Below are 6,000 nucleotides of genomic sequence, written 5' to 3' on the forward strand. Positions count from 1 at the left end.
ACTATCACTCGCCCAAATGGGAAGGTCTGTGTGGTGGTGGTGGGGGGGGGGGGGGGGGGGTGTGATGCTTGGTCAGGTGCAGGGCTGTGGAGTTGGTACAAAAATCATCCGACTCCTCAGTTTATGAAACCACCAACTCCAACTCCGACTCCAGGTACCCAAAATGGCTCCGGTTCTGACTCCTCGACTCCAACTCCTTAGTCTAATACTTACCAGGGCTGTAGAGTTGTTACAAAAATCATCCGACTCCTCAGTGTATGAAACCATCAACTCTGCCTCCAGGTACCCAAAACTGCGCCGACTCCTTGACTCTGACTCCACAGCCCTGGTCAGGTGCCCCTCCCATGGCCTGGTTGGGAGGTGTGGTGTCAGATAAGCTGCAGCATGTCAACTAGAGGGCACAGAGCAGCATCATTTTAGAAGACTAATGCTAGGTACACACCATACAATTTTCTGGCAGATTTACCTGCCAGATCCATTTTTTCCAACATGTCTGATCTGAATTTCGATCGATTTTTTTCAATTGTTTTTTCATAGATTTTTTCATCAATTTTCGTTCAGTTCTATGAAAAGCGATCAAAGAACGATCAAAAAAACGATTGGAAAGACGATTGGAAAATCTACAAATCGATCAAAATTCAGATCGGACATGTTGGAAATAATCGATCTGGCAGGTAAATCTGCCAGAAAATTGTATGGTGTGTACCTAGCATTAGAGTAGCAGTTCACAAGTAGTTTTTCCTTCCAGACTTTCCATTGTTACTACAGGTCAATGTTTGATGTACTCATTACAGGGAAAATCCATTGGCAAAAAGCCGCAATCCACTTCAGCAGGCACCACCAGTAATAAACGTAATAGCTTTATTGTGTCATTCAGATTAAAAGGCAGTCATCCAACGACAGACCGCTGTTTCGAGCTGTGTGCTCTTTTTCAAGTTGTCAAAACTGCAATGTATAAAAACATCAAAAGCCACACAATATATAGCCCATGTTGACCAATCGAAGCGTGTCATTTCAAAACACCCAATCATATAATGCCACATCAGAAGAGGACCTGATGGGGAACTTCACCCGAAGGGATAAATCCCTCCCAGCTAGACAAAATAACCAATCACATGCCAGACAAATATTTCTGCAATGTACACCAGCATATGCATACCAAAATTGCACTGTAACAAATAAAATGCTTTACCTAGCGGAGCAAGGAGAAGCATGCCTCTGTATCTAATCCTGCGTGTCAGAAAATAGGAGCCAGCGTGTATCAAGGCCGCCGTGTATCAAGTGCCCCCTGGTCGCGACCAATCAAAAAGCAGAGTGGAACCTAAACGGCCTAAAATTGGCAAAAAGCCAAAATATGCAAACATTGTAGAGTAGCCTAGAGAGTGGGAGTGGTTTCCTGAGCAGAGAGCAAATCACCTAGCGGCTAGCCACATCCAGCCCTGCCTACCTTAGATGAACTCTTTGTGTCCAGATCTGCAGCTACATTTATGCAGAACACTGCCCTGTTCAGCCTGTAAAAAAAATCTTAAACTCTTCCCTCCCTGGTGTTTTTTATAGAAGCCACATGTATCCTCGCTTTGCCTTAAATAAGAAATCATTTATCTGCTTTTATTTAACCTTTTCATTCAAGGACCACTATCCTACCTTCCAACTTTTTGAGATGAGAAAGAGGGACACTTGAGCCACGCTCCTGTCACACCCCATCACACCCCTAGTCACGCATACCATAAAGATTTCATAAGAAAAATACGTTTTTTTATAATTCAAATCACACTGGTCCTTTCTATACTGCTTCATTTTCCTTCATATTAACATGTTAACCACTTAAGGACCAGGGTAGTTTCTTCTGATCGGTGCTGCGTGGACTCTCCAGCCCGCAGCACCGATCAGGAAATAGCCAGGGCGATCAGACTTCCCCCCTTTTTTCCCCACTAGGGGGATGTCCTGCTGGGGGGGTCTGATCGCCGCCGGCTACCCGCACTTTCCGGGGGGGGGCTCTTCAAAGCCCCCCTCCGGAGTGCTTTCCGCCCTCCCCGGCTTTACCTCCCTCTCCCTTACACTGTGAGTGGCGCAGGACAGAGTTCCGTCCTGCGCCGGATAGGACAGGCTTCTGCCTATCAGAGGCCGGGGATCGCCGATCTACGTCACGGCGCTGCTGCGCAGCAGCGCCGTGTGATGTAAACAGCGGGGATATCTTCCCCGGATGTTTACATTATGCGTGCGAGCCGCGATCGGCGGCTCGCACACTGTTCACGGAGACAGTCTCCGTGAACTGGCATGGAAACCATGCTATACCACTAACGACCCGCCGTCGCCTATCGGCGTTAGGCGGTCGTTAAGTGATTAAAATTAGTAATATATCAATTTAAAAAATGGGAATAAAGTTTAGTGTCAATCAAACACATTGTTAGTAGAGAAATATATATATTTACATAGAAAGAGGGACATATGGCCTCAATTCACTAAGCTTAACTCCTGTCTTTAATAACTCTTCTGAGCTGTTTTACAGTTATCACAATTATATCACCATGGTGATAACTGTAAAACAGCTCAGAAGAGTTATTAAAGACAGGAGTTAAGCTTAGTGAATTGAGGCCTCCTGAAAGAGGGACAGTTGAGGAGGAAAGACGGACAGGGCTCCCAAAGAGGGACTGTCCATCCAAAAGAGGGACAGTTGGGAGCTATGCACTATCACGAAAAATGTTAAAATTTAAAATACATGTGTAAAGATACTCATAAAAAGTACATTTCTCCCTCTGTAATATGTACATGAAATGACTTTTTTCTTATGTTCCTGTAGCTTACAGCAGGTCCATCTCCTCATTGAGTATTCTCAGTATTTTGTTTATTCTATACAAAAGCAGTCCTTGGAAAGCACTTGTCCAAAGATGTAGGCCAGCCTAACTGCACATTTGCGACACTATTTTGGCAGTTGGACCGAGCAATTGCCATTCAGTAAGCGCTTTTGAAAAAAAAAAGAAAACTCTGAGCATCCCCCATGAGGGTAAGGACTAGTCAAAAACCTGTACTGCTTACTTTAAAGGACTCACGAGGTGAGTTAAAAAATATATATTTTTACTTACCTGAGTATATTCTTAGGGCACGGCACAAGAGCCCACAGGAAAAAAAAGCATTTCTGAGGGGGAGGAGCTTCATCTGTCTAATTAATAATGGCCAAGTAGATAAGTTATAAACCCCGAGTCAGGGCAGAATTAGGACAGAGCCTGACATGACAGTCTCTATCCTCTACACTAGAAGTACTCTGTAATGTAAACCCCTTTTAGTTGTGCAAGAATCAGCGGTGCCAGTTACTAACTCACCTCCTCGCCCATAAATCATTCTACATCTTAAGCTCCGCCCCTCCACAAGACCACTCTGATGGGTTTTGCTTGAAGTGTTTCCGAAGCTCTGCCGAAACACCCACCTGCGTTGCCGAGGCCTGCCCCCAGCCACAGCCTGATAGGTGGCTGCCCAGCTGGAGGCAGGCCCTCGCAACTTAGGTGGGGGCAGCCACAGAGCTTCAGAAATATTTTGTGCAGCCGAGGGTGGGTGGAGCTTCCGATTTAATGATTTTAGAGTGAGTGAGTGAGTTATTAACCCTGGTACTGCTGATTCTTGCATAAATAAAAGAGAGGTTTACTATACCTTACTTGTTTTCTATTTTACAACCTTGGTCCTCTTTAAAGAGAAACCATGACCGAGGATTGTACTTCATTCCCAATCAGTAGCTGATACCACCTTACCCATGAGAAATATTTTCCTTGCCACAAACGGATCATCAGGGGGCTTTGTATGGCTGATATTGTGGTGATAATCCCACAGCGTGATGTCAGGACCATGGTGCTTACATCACGCTGTGGGTGCCCTGTTGCATTGTGGGAAATAACAGCTGTTTCCAACTGCCAAAAAAGCAAGCGGCATTTCCTTCCACAGACATCACCTGCCAGCAGTAAAAATGTCACCATGTGATAAATGTCAGAATGTAAGTCAGGGAAAGATTTTAAAATGGGCAAACACTGACTAAGGTTCCCTGCACACTGCATGCAATTCCGATTCCAATTCCGTTTTTTACATCCGATTCCGAGTTTTAATCTTTACTGCATACTGCATTTTTTGATCCGTTTTTCTATTGAATGTACTCAGGGAAAATCGGAAATGAAAATCGGAATCTGAAAATGGATTTGCAGTGTGCAGGGAGCCTAAATCATCTCTATATATAATTTCCAAGTGTCCCCACGTCAGTGCTTTTTTGCACTGTGCATGTGCAGGGACGGACGCAGAGACACTGCCAAGAGCCGGAGGAGGACGGGGCCAGAAGGGGCGGGTGTGTGGGCGCGCGTATGCGCGGCGGTTTAGTGACAGACCTAGCCCGTTTTTAGACCTAGCCCGATTTTAAATGGGCTAAGGTCACTAGTTTATACATAATTGTAAAAATTAAGCACCTTTGTTCACTACATTATTTTCACTGGAGTTCCTCTTTAAAGTAAACCTGAGATGGGCAAATAAAAGTATTTGATACTTACCCGGGCCTTCCTCCAGCCCCATGAGCAGCGATGCGTCCCTCGTCGGCCTCCCGAGTCCCTCCATTTACCTTGTATCAGTCCCGGTAATCTGGCTCAGTCGTGCCACTCCATTCTGCGTATGGACAGCCCTCCGCGCATGCGGAGCAGTCAACTGGCGCAACTGAGCGAGATTACCGAGACCGATATCAGGAGAACAGAGGCATGTGGATGACAGTGAGGGACGCATCGCTGCTCATGGGGCTGGAGGGAGCCCTGGGTAAGTATCAAATCCTTTTATTTGCTCATCTGTCAGGTACACTTTATTATGCATACCTGGGGCTTTCTCCTAGCGTAGGACTGCAGCAGCCCGGGAAGGAAACCCCCCAGATGTGTATGATTTTTTTTTCTTCTACATCTCAGGTACACTTTAGAGGTTATGCTGATTATATATATTTATCTACATTTTAAAATCTAGGGCAGAAAGAGTGACAAGGGGATTACCTGCCAAGTGTGAAAGAGGAACTGTCCTTCCTAAATAGGGTCAGTCCTCCTGAGCAGGGGTCATGGTCAAAACTCCATGTTGTATAATAATAATAATAGCAGAGGCAGCCATTTTCCTGTATTTTTGCAGCATTAGAGAAGAGGCCACGCCCTATTAATTTGGCGCCTAAAGGGAGGACACGCCCCCTGTCACTGAGGAAACGAAGCGCCTTGCTGGGGCACCGCCCATCACACGGCCGGGTAGTGAGGCTTCTCTCTCGCGAGATGTGTGACTCGGCACGGCAGCTCCAAAGATCAGTCAATCATCAGTGAGAGGTGCAGCACTGCAGCTCCGACCCGCCCCGCCCCCGCGCCTTTCTTCCCACGTGTCTCCCGCCCTGGCAGCAGTCGGTCTAGCAGCAGAGAGCAGTGGAAGAAAGTTTCCATAAAGGTAAGGATGGTTGGGGGTGTGTCTCAGCAGGGTGTGTATCTGGGTGATGCGCGGGATATACATGTGGGGTCTGCTTTCTGGTGTATTTGGTCCATCTGCAGATTGCAGGTAATTTGCATAAATGCTCGGTATTTAGCATTCCATTGACCATGCATAGTGATACTCTGTGTGATGTGCCGGGCAGGGGGGCACCTCCCTGGCACATAGTGGGTAATGTCTGGCATTGACCATGCCTTGTGATACTGTGTGTGTGATGGGCAGGGGGGCACCTCCCTGGCACGTGGTAGGTCATCTGGCATTGGCCATGCCTAGTGATCCTGTGTGTGTGAGGAGGGTGATGGGCTGGGCAGGAGGGCACCTCCCAGGCACATGGTGGGTCATGTCTGGCATTGACCATGCATAGTGATACTCTGTGTAATGGGCTGGGCAGGGGGGGGGGGCACCTCCCTGGCACATGGTGGGACATTTCTGGGCACTGACCATGCCTAGTGATACTGTGTGGGTGATGGGCAGGGGGCACCTCCCTGGCACGTGGTAGGTCATGTCTGGGCATTGACCATGCCTAGT

The 6,000-nt window shown here is 47.1% G+C and overlaps 1 protein-coding gene across 2 annotated transcripts in view; it reads right to left on the reverse strand.

The window, feature by feature from the left end:
• LOC137547348 (galactosylgalactosylxylosylprotein 3-beta-glucuronosyltransferase 1-like) overlaps positions 1-5,222 on the reverse strand; it is a 359,516-nt gene extending 354,294 nt beyond the window's left edge. For both annotated transcript variants that reach the window (XM_068270854.1, XM_068270853.1), the window contains exon 1: positions 5,004-5,222. The gene's annotated coding sequence lies outside the window, so the exon portion shown is untranslated. The remainder of the gene's footprint in view (positions 1-5,003) is intronic.
• Positions 5,223-6,000: the final 778 nt, after the last annotated feature.

This window comes from Hyperolius riggenbachi, chromosome 2, assembly GCF_040937935.1.
Source record: "Hyperolius riggenbachi isolate aHypRig1 chromosome 2, aHypRig1.pri, whole genome shotgun sequence".
NCBI lineage: Eukaryota > Metazoa > Chordata > Amphibia > Anura > Hyperoliidae > Hyperolius > Hyperolius riggenbachi.